This window comes from Natrix helvetica (assembly GCF_964273705.1).
Source record: "Natrix helvetica genome assembly, chromosome: 4".
NCBI lineage: Eukaryota > Metazoa > Chordata > Lepidosauria > Squamata > Natricidae > Natrix > Natrix helvetica.
This window is the reverse complement of record NC_138550.1, coordinates 126,087,055-126,102,893: the sequence shown is the minus strand read 5'-3', so window position 1 is coordinate 126,102,893 and position 15,839 is coordinate 126,087,055. Positions and strand designations below refer to the sequence as shown.

The window sequence follows — 15,839 nt, the reverse complement described above, 5'->3', positions numbered from 1 at the left end:
AGATGACAGAATTCCAGTACTTTGATGGAGACAACTGAAATAAACCAAGACGACCAAGGAGAAGCAATTATAGCAGACTGCCTCCACTTGGCCAGCTGGTTTATCTAAGCTGATAAGGCCATTTAAATAACCAAGACCATCTGTGTCCAATAAAAACAATAATACTTAGTCAAAGCAGCTACCCAGTTTATAAAACTGTTATTTTGAGGGGAGTACAAAATCATCCAAAGAGACCATCTTCCTACAAATAGTTTCCTATGTCTGGATTGTTTCTCAGTTTATTGGCTATTATTTCACAATACCAAAAAGTGTAGTACTATTAACACAGGTAACCTGCACGGTGCTCTGGAGAATTTTCCATCGGATGTTCCCAAGTTATGGAACTAACACAACATTTGGACAATCTCAAATAGCAAAAGGCACAGAAAACAGAATTATCCTACAATATAGTATGATGGAATCAAAAAGCAACAACAATGCCTACATGATACTCAATCCTTTCTAGTCATTTTGCATAAAAATGGTCTCGTTACCATTTTTCATAATGTAAGTATAAATCAATGTATAATACAAAACATTTTCAGCCCAAGTTCTTAAATAGAATACTTACTGTTAAACATGGATTGTAACCATGCTTAATGCATTTTAAGTAACAATATTGGTGTCATTTAAAAGACCTTTAGCTTGAATCCTTATTCACTACACATAGCAACATGATCACAGAATGAGAAAGAAGATAGTAGTATCTGTAATTTGGAAGAAAACAGAACTGATCCCATCAACGTACCTCTTTAGATCAAAACAAGAGAAAACAAACAACGGGATACATAATCTCCACCCAAGCAGAATGTGTAGATCTTGCATTCTATATGCTATAGAGACATATTCCTAGCCTTCACCTGCCCAATAAACTTTACAGCAACTCTATGACAAATGGCAAGACTCTTAAAAAGAGTTCTCTGTAGTGAACATTCAATATTTGTTCTATAATAAGCAGCACTGCTGACAGCTAATGTAGTCTTAACCATACATGCTGTTTCACTGGATGGATTACAGATAGTATTTATTATTCTATTTATTTCTCACTTTTCTGCTCTGCAACTTTGCATACCTACCATTTCAGCTGCACAGGGACATGTATATCTTTTTAGGGCATCATAAATATATTATTTAACAGAAATAAATATTATGTTTGTGTATATGTGCTTTTATAGGGAAACAGAATCACTCATGCTGGTTAATATTATATTCAACTTCTGCACAAGTAGCTTTTTCTTTTCAATTGTGCTCTAAAAAGAAAAGCTCCCTCTGGGGACAGGGAGGAAGGAGCAATATCAAAAAGGCTCAGGTCACAAAAATAAAAGTAGTTGAAATAACAGTAATTGTTGATATTCTAGAAAGTGACAAAGGAAAATGATTGAACACATGATTGACAACATAGAATAAGACTCTGTTTTTTGCTTATCTTTTATATTTTGTTTTTAAGATTGTAAAAACTGTGAGATTTGGATGGATTTCTATCACTAGTGTGGGAGCTGCCAAAACTTTTTATATATCCTCTTACCTTTTCCCATAAATGTTTAAAAACCAATAAAATTCTTTAAAAAAAAAAGAAAAGCTCTGTAACAAACCTGTTTTTCTGAACTTTTTAAAATTCTCTCTACAGATCGATAAGATTAAAAAGCGGCAGACAGCCAAATACTCCAAACATTATAGTCATTAATAGATGCATTTAACATGTATGCAGCTTTTAAATGCAAGGCATCTGGTTCTAATTTCAATTCTGGCTTACAATAAAAGTAACTCCTCCACAATACTTGTATTATAAGCTGTTCTCCGCCTCCCCCTCTTCCAATATTTTCCTCCTTTGTGGAAGAGGTTGTTCCTTCCTTCTTGCTGGAAGCCACCTGACCACTGCCAGGAAGAGGAATGCAAAACATTCCCAGGAGCAGTTCCTGACGTCAGCAGAGCTTTTCCCCTCCCAATGTTCAGAACTGTCTGGAAATTCCAGTCTCCAGAAGAACTAATTGAATGTGATAGCAGCTGTAGCCTGTACTGAATCATATTAATCTGCTTCATGCAAGCTGCCCCAAACAGCCATAAGCCTGATGATTTTTTTTCATGGAAATAACATACATCATAAGTACAACTATTATTTTTGCAAGTATAATTGTATTTGATTTTATAATTAACTTGAGCAACTGCTCTAACAAAATTAAATATATACCCGAAAGCTCTATACATTTCATTTCTATTCTTTCTTTATAAGAGGAGGAATAGAAAGGCAAGGAAGAAAAATATTTATAAATAAGACAGCCAGACTTCCTCAAGCTGCTTTATGTAATCCATAGTTCTACATAGCTCAGACTTCGGGATATAAATTTCTCCTTCCTTTCCACAAAAAAAGTTTTTCGGTAACTGTATGTATATTCTGTTATGATTTTTCCCAGACTATAACTACTACAGAAATACATATGACCACAGGACAGCAGCACATTGTTAGAATTTAGTGATTATCAGTATGGTCTAAATCACAAGTACCATTAATATATTCCCAGAAAGTATCTCAAATTAAGATTGTTGGTCTTGGAATTGATCACATATCAAGGCTTAATAGGATCCCTACTTTCCTTTGTAAATGTTGACTGTAAAACAAAGATAAGACAGAATGTGATTATTAAAGTATGTCCACAAGTAATCCTATGTCTCCCGAGAAGGAATTTATTACAGGCAGTCTTTAGTCTACACGCATTTGTTCTGCAACTTTTCAAAGTTTTCAGCACTGCTGAAAAAATGGACATACAACAAGCCCCCGAAATTCCAGCTACCACAGTACCCCAATGGACATGTGATCGCAATCTGGATGCTTGAATGGCCAGCTCATGATTACTTCCTCCAAAGTAATGGGGGAGCTTGCAGGGAAGATTGCTAGTCATTTCTGTACATTGCTCTTGCATGAGCACTTCCCCACACCCATGCACAGCTTTTTACTGGTCTCCTAAGTCTTCTGAAATTTGCAGTCTGTGTTGAGTCTGCAAAATCCTCCCTCGACTTGTGCATACAACTCACATTGGCCTTCCTAGGATTCCCCTCATACATACCCACAACAGCACCTCCACACTCCTTACCTGAGACAACTGCCACTTCACACTTAACAACCTGCATGTCTTGGGATTATGACAGCAACTGGGATTGCTGGGATAGCTATCACTAAGCGATGTGGTCACATGACATTGCGCAATACCATGATGGCACAGTGGTTAGAATGCAGTACTGCAGGCTACTTCTACTGCTAGCAGTTTGGCAGTTCGAATCTCACGGCTCAAGGTTGACTCAGCTTCTGAGGGTAAAATAAGGTCCCAGATTATTGGGGGCAGTATGCTAACTGGGTAAACCACCTATAGAGGGCTGTAAAGCACTGTGAACTGGTATATAAATCTTAAATGCTACTGCTATTACAACCAGATTGTTTACACAGTAATCCTAGTCCAAATTGCTGTTGTAACCTGAGGACTACCTATATATTCTGGTAGATGTGAAAAATTGTATTCACCATCGTAAGTTCATAGCAGTGGTGGGTTTCAAAATTTTTTAGAACCTATTCTGTAGGTGTGGCCTGTTTTGTGGGAGTGGCTCGGAGGTCATGTGACTGGGTGGGAGTGGCGTGGTGGTTGTGTTACCGGGTGGGCATGGCCAAGTTGGAAAATGTGGTGAAACTCACTTAACGCTCTTGCATAGCAACCAAAATTTTGGGCTCAATTGTGATCATAAGTTCTCTTTCTTTCTTCCTTTCTTCCTTCTTGTATCTCTCCCCCACTTATTTTCTTTCTTTTTCTTCCTTCCTTCTTTCTTATTTCTCTCTCTCCAACTTTCTTTCTTTCACTTTCTTATTCTTTCTTTCTCTCTCTCTGTCATACACACAACCACACCATTTCCCTCATATCTGCCACTGACAACTCTCAAAGAGAAGGAAGGACTCCTGCCTTGGGAAGGAGTTGGACTAGATTACCTCCATGTTCCCTTGCATTCCTCTATGTTCTCTGTCCCATTTAGTCACAAACAGCCCCATTCACTTTAAAGATGGTCGCAAACTCTACTCACCCTGCATGCGCCCTGGTCTCACACAAGGAGGGGAGCTGTGGGGCGTGGGAAAGGGGGGAGTCTGTGGCTCCATGTCTCTCGATCTTCTTCCCTGCCTCGGTTCTGTGGGCAAGAGGTGTTGCTGCTGAAGTGGCACAGTGGTTGCGGTGGCCCAGTCGGGTCACTGCCCGCCGAGCAGCATGACCCACAGCTAGCCCAGGAGCAGTAGCCGCCATCGCCACCAGCCACCCTGTGCCACCATCGCTTGCTACCAGTCAGGCCGGAGGCCGGGCACGTAGAGCAGGTGTTCTTTGGTTTTCTTGTTCTTCACCTTTTTTTTTTGTTCTAGCTTGTTTTCACCTGAGCAGGTTGATCTTCCATTTTGGTGGTGCACTGTTTGGCTTTTTTCTTTTTATATCCAAGGTATTCAGTTATAACTGCAGCCATGCTGACCATTAATTGGTTGTGTCTTGCAATGAGCTGCTGCTTATATTTGATATTATAGAGTATTGACATCTTTTAATGCTTGTGCTGTTTCATTGGAGCAAACTTCAAGGCGTGCAACCTTACTCTGTTGTTTTTCTGTTGGTTTATATGCCAAGTTATTCTTTGTTTCAATTCAATTCTTGTTTTTAAATTGAAAGGCTTTGTTCTTATGAGAAGGTAGAGGAGAGCAGTTTGGGAATGAAAATAATTCAATAGCTATGCTGGCTTCCTTTATTGCAAACTTCCCCTAGTTTGCCTCTATAGTCTAAGCTACTTCTGGCAATATTTTGATTTATCTGCCCTTTGCAGTTCTTCCAAGTCTGCTTCTGTGAATATTTTATTTTGCATTGTAAATCAGTGTTGATCCACTAGTCTCCATTCTGTAATTTTGGATGTTGTTTTTTCCAGAACTGATGCATTCTTTTCAAATGATATCTTTTCATTTGATTTGATTTGTAATAATATATTATTCTTTGTTTCTTTGTGTATTTATGACAGGTAACAACGTTTCTACACCTGCTTGGCCTGGTTGTGCTCAGCCAACAGTTCTGAGTTTTCTAGTCCATTTGTCATAGATGTCCAGGAACTCTTAACACCAAGTGTGGACTCCTGTTGTTGACCGAGGCGATGACTGATCTGGTATGTGTTACTGTAAATTACATCTTACCATACTGTTTATGGGAGAGATGCTCCTGATCCTGCTCCTCTAATGGGATTGTCTAGTATGGCCGAACCATGACTTTCATCTTCAAGCCCCATAACCACATCAAGGTAGTGCCTTCCTAGAGGCGGTACCATATCACGGGATGGGGCATTATTATTTTTTATTGTTATTATAGCTTGTTACACAATCAAACCAGACATTTAGATTTGAGCTGGCATATTTATCAACCCATGAATCCTTTTTAAGGATCTGGGATAGGCAGATAATTGTTTGATGGTGTGAAAGGTTCCACAGCATTATCATCATTATGTATGTAGATAATCTACAGTCAGAATCTAAAACTGGTGGAAACTTGTTAGTTTGCACATTTTATGTATATATTTAGTTTATTCTAATGTATAAGCTACCCACCTCTAATGAAGTCTGAGCAGCATACAAAACTAGAAAAAAAAGCCATAAAAACAAATAAAAACATTAAACCAAATAAACATCTCAAGACTTATACAATCCCTCAGGCAACAAAAGTCAAATAAGACAGGGACCCTAAACAAACATTAAGCCTGGGACTGAAGTCAGGTTTTCAGAGATTTCTGGAACTCTAGGACGTAGTCTTTAACACTTTCCCTTAACTGGATGAGAGGAGACTGTTGTTAGGGTTTAGTTTGGGGGCTGTGACAGAGAAGGCACACTTCCTTAGAACGATGAAAACAACAGACTATGTTTAATACATGTATCTAGAATTCATCCACTCCACAGCCTGAAGAAATATTCACAATCCCTATAACATATGAGGCTTTCAAATGTACAGTATACATGTGTATATATGTACACATGCATATTTTCTTATGCACATATACATTAAGGATCTAAATTGTAAATCTTGTGTACCTCCCAGCATTATCCACATGCTGTAGGTTCATATTTGCCTCCAGATTGTTTCTTCTGGGAAATGCTATTAATTCATGTACATATGCATGAGTGGAGAGATAAATGATGAGGCAGATGCCAATTTCTGGCTCTGCTCAGTCCTCTACTGGCTGTCCTCAACTTATGACCATAATTGAGCCCAAAATTTATGTTGCTAGTTAAGACAGCTGTTGAATTTTGCCCCCTATTATGATCTTTCTTGCCATAGTTATTAAGTGAATCACTGCAGTTGATAAGTTACTAACATGGATGTTAAGTGAATCTGGCTTCCCCATTGACTTTGTTTGTCGGAAGGTCACAAAAGCTGACTATGTGACCAAAAGGTGGTCATACTTACCACATGGTCATAAATATGAACCAGATGCAAGCATCTGAATTTTGATCACATGACCATGGGGTTGCTGCAACAGTTTTAAGTATGAAAAACAGTCATAAGTCCCTTTTCCTAGTGCCATTGTAACTTCAAACAGTCACTAAACAAATGTCATCCCAGCTCAGCACTACCCTGAATGCACACACACCTCCCAACAGCCAGCTGTTTTCGGGTTTCTGCCATGCATGCGGGAGATGTGTGCGCATGTGTGAGGGGCAGAGTGCATGTGGGGGTGACACGTGGAGGGGGGTCATGTGTGCATGTGCAGGGGCAGAGCACATGCAGGGGATCATGCACACATGTGGGGGGGGGGGAACACACGCATTGCATTATGGGTGCGCGCGTGCTTTTGCACGCCATGCCAAAACGTTTAGCCATCAATGCCTTATACCAGTGATGGTGAACCTATGGCACGTGTGCCACAGGTGGCACGCAGAGCCATTTGTCAGGGCACGCAAGGCGCTGTCCTGTCAGCTGGCCAGCGCGCATGCGCACGCTGGCCAGCTGAGTTCACCCTTTTTTAAAGCCATTTTTCACCTCCCCAGGCTCCAGAGGCTTCCCGCCCCCCTGGAGGCCTTCCGGAGGCTTCATGAGCCTCCCTGAAGCCTCCGGAGCACAAAAAACCGGACCTACGGGCAAAACGAAAGTTTGGGAATGGACTTCCGGGTTGCTCAGAGGGTCGTTTTGAGTGCTCCGAAGGCTCCAGGGAAGCCTCCTGAAGGTCCCTGAAGCCTTTGGAGCGCTTAAAACGACCCTCCGAGCAAACCGGAAGTGACTTCCAGTTTGCTCGGAGGGTTGTTTTGACTGCTTCGGAGGCTTCAGGGAAGCCTCCTGGAGGTCCCTGAAGCCTCCGGAGGGCTTCCGGGGGGGAGGGGGAGGCTGTTTTCGCCCTCCCCATGCTCCTGTAAAACCTCTGGAGCCTGGGGAGGGCGAAAAAAGAATGCAAAAATGGGGGGGGGGTCACGCCTGTAGTGCGTGCATGCACACTGGGGGATCGCACATTGCATTATGGATGTGGCACGCCTGCAAACAACCCCACTGCGCTTCCCCCACTTATGGCACGCGCGCCAAAAAAGGTTCACCATCGCTGCCCTATACCAATTACTGATATTCCTTAGACTACATTGTTCCTTACTCTGATTTAGAATAATCTCTAAACTATTTACTTGTTGTATGTAGAGTTTTACATAATAAAATACTCATTCTTTTAATAAGCTGCACATGTAAGGGTTATTGTTTCAGTTATTTTGAATTCCTAAGAAACAAACACCATTAACCTTTCTTTTTTTTTTGTTTCCCAGAAAAAAAATAATTAATCACAGATTTAACTTTTTTAAAAATATGTTTATTCCATGCCATGCTTTTTTTTCTTAATATGTATGGGTGAGTTGGGATTACAAAAGGAACACACGTAGATTTCATCTTTCATTTTATGTTATTTTAAAACCATTGATTGTATTATTATTCCTCCGATTCTGTTTTTAACAGTAGTTTCAGTTATTGGGGGGAGGGGGGGAAGAGGATGACAATTTCTATTAGCCAAAGGAGCCAGCTTGCAGGAAGGAAGAATTGGAAAGGAATGCATAGTTAGGCTAAACTATTTATCACAGCAAAACTTTCCATGAGTATCTTAAAGGAAAGAAAGTTGTTCAAATATGCCTCAAAATCCCATGACCCTCCCAAGCCCCATTTCCAGAGATTTGTGGTGATGAAGTCATATCCAACATTCCTGGTCCAAATTCGGTGAGAAATTTGATTCCTTTTAAATCACTAATGGAAGCTTCTGGAATGCAACTGCAAACTCACAGATTCCTTGAAATAAATATATTCAAATTAAGAAAACATAATTTATCAACATGGATCATCACAATTTTAACTTCAGAAACAAAAAGACATATTTCAGAGATTAACAGAGAAAGCTTAGAAAGTCCAAAATGGAACAAAAAGGGGAAAAGAAACAAATTCTGGTACTTTTGTTATATCTTGGTTTCTTATACACTGCCATATCTAAAATTTTTAGCTATTGAAAGAAATGCTAGTCTTAAGAGCAATCACAACTTTAAACGATATATGCCATATAGGTTCAAGCCAAACTCAACTCTTAGTTCATCGACATGCAGTTCATGACTGCAGCAGCTTGCCATGGAAATCTTCCAAAGTATTTTATTGATTTCCATTCTAGTCTACAGTCCTCTTATTTCTTTATATTCTCCCGTCCACATAGTAGCCAGTATGGACCCATTCTTTTTTATTTCTTAGCCAAGTCAAGTGCTGCCAGGATTTCAATCCTTTCAAATACATAACAAATATCAGGGCATCTGCTTCTTTTTCACCTACTAAACTGAAATTTCATCCTCACTTCCAACTTTCTGTGGCATGAAGACTCCTTGATAATCATTTTCATGGAACATTTCTTAACGATATCACCTATATCTCATATCTAGCCTGCTGCAATGGCAGTCTGAAATCATCTTCTGCTTTTCTCCATTAAACGGATGTTTCCTCTCTTCTTTCAACACTAGTTTCACCATACAAATAACCAGTCATATCTTGGTGATGAACCTGGTAAAAATACAATCATGCCAACTTCTACTGAACACTTAATTCTTCAGGCACCCTCTTCTCCATCAATATTAGGCTCTGTAGGCATTTTGAATTGGGCTAGGAGAAAGTCCAGATACCTCATTTTAGTGCATTGTAAAACTATCACTTGGGGGCTTTGTTTTGAGTTATTTTATCAAAGAAAAATCGTATCTCCATGACAATGAGAAAGATAAGTTGGTAGAGCATGTGAAAGAAGCAGGGTTTAGCAAGAATTGGTTGTTAATCTAAATGTCAACCTCATCCCAACTGACTGATCATTTTTTGTGTTTTACAAGCCTTTCTCTCTCTTGGAAGAGCAATAGGTTTTTTTTTGGGGGGGGGGGCAGCAATGTTCTGGTGAAGCACAAGATGAGCACAAGATGAAACTAGTAGGAATGGCCAGAGTCCCCAAAACATATATCAGACAAAATAATTTGTTTTTACACAACAATAAAGTTTGGAATGTTCTACTAAGAGATGTGATGCTACCAGCTACCAGCTAGGCTACCAGCAGACCTAGACCAATGTATGGAAGACACAAGGATCAATGACTATTACTTGATGGTAGAGTGGCTGCCTCTGAAAGCCATCTACTGGGAAACAAGTAGGCGTCCTTATGCAAATATGCTAGTTACAATTCCTAATACAACTTTAGATAAAAAAAGGTCTTGACTCAACCCATAGGGGTGATATGGCCCAACCCCTGTAGTCCTTCCCCCACAGCAGCAAAAATGTACAGCTGCCGATCTCTAAAAAGATTGACTACACTGGGCCATGCAGAATTTCCAACAGAATTGCATCTCTATCTTCATCACACTTAATTTCTCCTCCAAACATTTCTTTCCCTTGTGCATTCAATGACTACTGAAGACAGACAACTACAGTACCTATTACCAAGTTATGATTTTTTCTTCCCATATATTGTTTACTACAAAGTTAATATTTCAGATGAATAAATACTTAAACCTAAATTTTATGTGAAAGTAGCTACTAAGCAGGTAAATATTTTATCAATGTAAACTTTTCACCATTGATTAAAAATAATTTGGACACATTTCTATATTAGAAACTAAACCAATATTAGATTAATTCTACCAAAGAATGTTAACAAAGAAATAAATTCAACCATTTTATTGAAGTAAGCAACCATTTTATTTGCAGATTTCTTTAATCTAATTTGTTTGGTAAGTGGACATTTTAAAACCTAAAATAAAAGCAGATGTGTACTTCTAACACTAGAATATAATAGGATTCTGATGTTAAATTTGTTGCTGTAATTGATTGTATTTTCAACAAATTGCAAACCTTTTTATTATTATATGTTCTAGTGCTAATATCCCTTGCCAACTCTAAAGTTAAAGACAGAAATTGTTGGGATCAGTTTAACAAAATCTGCTACCTTCCATGTCTGTTTTGTTTCAATTTATTTGATAAATTTGTTTTATTTCTAGGCTTATAAGGACTGTTCTTATTCAGATATTATATGTTTTACACATTCTTCAGATAATTCTTTATTCCTATAAACATGCAATTGTTTTTCCATGTACATAGGAATAATTGTTTTTAATTACTATAGAAAGATGACAAGTAACATAAACAAAGTGATCAGTTGGGACAGTGTTTTTGTATTTGTGCACAAGCATTTCCATTGACTGTTAACGGAGATTGATTGAACTAGTATTATGATGGTAGCAAAAGCAAGAAATAAAATCATTCCATCATTATATCATTCCACTTGCATAACAGCTACTAAAAAGATTAGAATTATTCAAATACTTTCATGCAAGTATTTTATTATAGATACACACTGGAAAAGTAAACTGAGTGAAGATCAACTTGACTGAAGTTGTGTATAAATTTATTATTTTTCATATGTGTGTGTGTGTGTGTGTTGTATTTGTACTGATAAATAAATAAAGGGAGACTAGTATAGATCTATTTCGAGCTAATTAGCTCTCATCAGCTAGCCATACCCTTACTGGGATTTGAAGGGTATGGCTAGCTGATGAGAGCTAATTAGCTCGAAATAGATCTATACTAGTCTCCCTTTATTTATTTATCAGTACAAATACAACACAAATATAAAAAGGCAACATTAAAAATAAAAATATGGTTTTCTGCCGGCATGGTCTTCTGTGATGAGCCGAAGGACAGAAAGAGGGAGTAGTGACCTCCCTCCCATATTTAGGCATACCAGGGGTTGTAACACACATATATATCAAATGTAGGTCAAATTCCACTGTGTCTTATTTATTTATTTTATTTTATTTATTTTTTATTTTATTAAATTTGTTAGCCGCTCCCTCTTCACCAAGGGACTCGGGGCGGCGTACAATAAATAAAAACACATATTATAAAATTACACATTGTACGGAGGAGGTATAAAACACAATACAATATTATAATGACATAGAAATATTAAAATAAGTTAAATTAAAACCCCAATAGAAATTACAAGTTTAAAAATTGCCAGGAGGAATAAAATGGAGCTATGGTTGAGCCAGGCCTGCTAGTTGAAAAAGGTGGGTCTTGAGTTTTGAACGGAAGGAGCGAAGGTCGGTGGTAATCCTAATATCCGGGGGGAGGTCATTTCAGAGGGCTGGGCCCATCACAGAGAAGGCCCTACTTCTGGACGCCGCCCTCTGGCACTGTTTAGTGGACGGCACCCGGAGAAGTCCCTCTCTGTGAGAGCGGATTGGTCGTAGGGATGTATGGGGCAGGATGCGATCCCGCATGTAGCTAGGTCCTGTGCCATCTTACATGAGATGTACAGAGATCAGGCCCCATAAGCCAACCATAATATATTTTATTAATTATTTTCTTTAAGAAAAAAATGTTGCTGTATTTAAGAATGTTCAAAGGTGTTGTATCAATTGGGTAAGGAGTGTTAACAGATAATCTTTGATTTACAACAGGTCATTTAACAACTGTTCATAGTTACAACGATGTATGCTTTTTTACCTGCAAAACATTTTCAACCAGTCTAAAATATCACATCTCTCCCCCCCGCAGCCAAATTACTGCATTTTGGGTGCTTGGCAACTTCTCTGTATTTATAACTGGTTGCCAAGCACCCCAGAATTATGTAATTCTTCAAAAGGAGCCTCCTTAAGGATAGCAAGAAGACCCCCTACTTGCAGACTGGCAGAAGGCAGCCTTTGTAGAAAGGCCATGCCTTACTTTGCTTGGGTGCATCAGAAACTACAGAAAAACAGAAAAGTAAATTCTGAGGTGCTAGGCTCTAGAGCTGGCCAAGGGCTCCCACATATAGCTGGGTGGGGAGCGGGCTAAAGGCCTGTAGGTCAATGGAGGATTCAGATGCACTGGTACATCCTTGAGTTAATTGAGGGCACCTGGGCATAGCTAGGCAGGAGGCAGACCGAAGCCATCCAGGGCTGCTGCAGCCTTGTGCATGCCGGAAAGCTCTGGAGCCTGCCAATGCCTCCTAGCCTGAAGAACATTTCTGCATGCTGCTGTGCCCTGGGCCTCCCAGGACCTCCCTCAACTCAAGGCACCGCCACACTCTGCTTAATGACCTGTGCAATTGTTTAACCAGGGACGTGCGGTCAGGGGAGGCAGAGCCACACCGCTCTCATCATGAAAAAATTTTTAAAAAGGGAAAAGGGAAAAGGCGCTGAGGAGCCTTCTGCACATGTGGTCGGGAATGGGAGCGCTCCGTGGTCCCCTTCATGTTGACTCAGGAGTCAGGAAGGAGGGGAATGGGACCACGTGTGCAGGAGGCTCCTCTAGCCTCAGCCTCCCTCCTGCGCATGTCCCATTCCCTGCCTTCCTAAGTCCTCCGCGGTCCCCTTCATGTTGACTTAGGAAGGCGGGGAATGGGACGTGCGCAGGAGGGAGGCTGGAGGGATCGCGGAGGAGGGATCGTGCAGCGTGAGCCGCGGTCCCGCGGAGCACGCTCGGTGGTCCCCTTCATGTTTACTTAGGAAGGCGGGGAATGGGACGTGCGCAGGAGGGAGGCTGGAGGGATCGTGGAGGAGGGATTGCGCAGTGTGAGCCAGCGTCGCGCGAGCACGCTCCGTGGTCCCCTTCATGTTTACTTAGGAAGGCGGGGAATGGGACATGCGCAGGAGGGAGGCTGGAGGGATTGCGGAGGAGGGATTGTGCAGCGTGAGCCGGCGTCCTGCGAGCACGCTCCGTGGTCCCCTTCATGTTGACTCAGGAGTCAGGAAGGAGGGGAATTCCCCTCCTTCCTGACTCCTGAGTCAACATGAAGGGGACCGCGGCTCACGCTGATGACGTCACAGCCTCACCAGTCGTAAAGCTCACTGCACGTCACTGTGTTTAACAACCACAATTAGGTAAGCATGGTGTATGGTCATTAAGCAAAGCAATCACATGACATCTCACTTAATGACCAATTTGCTCAACAACTGAGATTCTGGGTCTAATTATAGTTATATGTTAAGGAATATTTATAGAAGAAAAGTTAATTAATTTTGATAATAAATAGGGCTGCCTTTTGGTACACTCAGCATAAGGGCAACAAAACCTCCATTCCTGTGGTGGAATCACAGGCTGAATGGGAGATGGGAGTCAAAAAGAGTGCCAGGATGGAATCATTCTGGAGAAAGAAGCATCATAGACCAGATTGGAAAACCTTATCTGTTGGTTCCCAAAGAAATGGAGACAGTCTAACTGTAAGGATATTCTTATAATATAATTGATCAACAACAAATTGTGTAGGTGGGACAGTGAGTCTTGGCAGCTGGCCCAGTCTTCTCCCTGACTGGCAGCTCCAGGCCTCGGAGCTGACAGTAACTGCTTTGGCCTATTGATAGACTTCTGGTTCCTTGCATCTGACTACTTCCCCAATAATCTTCTTACCTAAGCCAAGAATCTTAAATCTGTCTTATTTATTAAAATGTATAAAGCGACCCATCTATATCAAGCTCTGGGCAGCTCCCAGTCAGCAATTTAACTTCATATTTACAAGTCACAAATATATGACTTTTGTTTTACTGCTGTATACAATTTCATTAATATTTATAATTTCAATTTAAGAGAATATTCCATTTAACATACTGTAGAATTTGAGCGGCATTAAAACACGCCAGCATATTATTAGTAGCAAATGCAATCAGCTAATTCCTTATTTCCTCCCCAAATTTACTGATAATTTAAAACAAATGCCCAAAACTAGTCTCTGGGGGATTCTTCGAGTTTGTACCAAAATTTATTGCCTTTAATAAAAATGTCATGTTATTTTCTCTGTAATTAGCATCTATTTAACTCCAAAACTGTTTTCATTTATTACTACATTCATTGTGAATAGAAAACTTGCCTTTTTAAATGAAGAATTATTACAGGTAGAAGATAATTATTCATAGCTGTGGGAAATTAAAAGCCAATAATTATTTATACATTTACCCTTGGCCAAATTAATTCAAAGTATTTATTATTTTATGTTTTAATAGGGCTAAAGTTTAGCACTACTACTTCATTATTAAATGTGGGGTTTGGCCAGTCTAGCGAACAGAAGGACTAGGGGTGGCATGATAGCAGTATTCTAGTATTTGAGGAGCTACCAGAAAGAAGAGCGGGTCAACTTATTTTCAAAAGCACCAGAAGGCAAGACAAGAAACAATGGATGGAAACTAGTCAAGGAGAGAAGCAATTTGGAATTAAGGAGAAACTTCCTAACAGTTAGGACAATTATCCAGTGGAACAGTTTGCCTTCAAAAGTTGTACGTGCCTCATCATTTCTAAGGGAAGACTGAACAACCACCTATCTGAAATGGTGTAGGCAGGGTCTCCTGCTTGACTAGGGGTTTGGACTAGTCACTAGAAGACCTCCAAGGTCCTTTCCAGTTCTATTATGATTGATTGGTTGATTGATTGATTGATTGATTGATTGATTGAATCTATACTGAAAAGGGTATGAAGCACAAATCATATACTATATATAAAGTCACATGAACATTTAAACCAATATTATAGTTTTAAAAAAGCTTTAAAAAGTTAGGAAATGACTTTGTTTTTGAGTAGCACCCATACCAAAAAAGTCTAAATCTCCAAATTCCTAAAGATTTGATTATAAAGCAAGTACTACAATAAATATGAAATAATTTGATAAAAGACTAATTTGCTTATTGCTCCCAATTCAAGTAGAGGAAAAACAACTGCTTTAAAATAAGACCTTTGGACGTCAAATCTTATTTTGAATGATGACATTAGGCAGAAGCTAAGCAAGCTGTTCCATTTTTCTCTATATAAAATTGTTTATTATCTCCAGTTCTTTGAAGGGGTAATCATCTACAGATTGTCCTATTACATCTTTTTTCCAGCAGTGATTCTGCCATAACTGACTTTGAATTTTGTTGAATTTTATTGTAGGGTGGCTCAGTGTCTCTCCCTTATCAGAGCTTTTTACTTTTTCTGTTTCTACAAAATCTTCAAAGCAGGAATGTAAAAAGGACTTACTTTCTTTTTGATGGTAGGGATTTGGATGTTTGTATTTTTTATCTGTACTGTCTGCTTAAATATCTATAACTTTTCAAAATGCATAGATGATATCAAAGGGCTCTATAAAAACAATGGTAACAGAATTTCTTTGATTTCTTTTGTTTGGAACTTCCCCCTCCCTTTTATTGGGGAAAACAAGGTACTGTTCATCTCATACCAGAATAAAATGAGATGAAGAATAAATGTCTTTAGCATATAGCATTAATCCTGCATGATTATCAGCAAAAACACTATAATAGTAAA

At 39.5% G+C, this 15,839-nt stretch overlaps 1 protein-coding gene across 4 annotated transcripts in view; it reads right to left on the bottom strand.

Annotated features, from left to right (window-relative positions):
- SPIDR (scaffold protein involved in DNA repair) overlaps positions 1-15,839 on the bottom strand; it is a 178,006-nt gene that overhangs the window by 92,352 nt on the left and 69,815 nt on the right. The window lies entirely within an intron of this gene.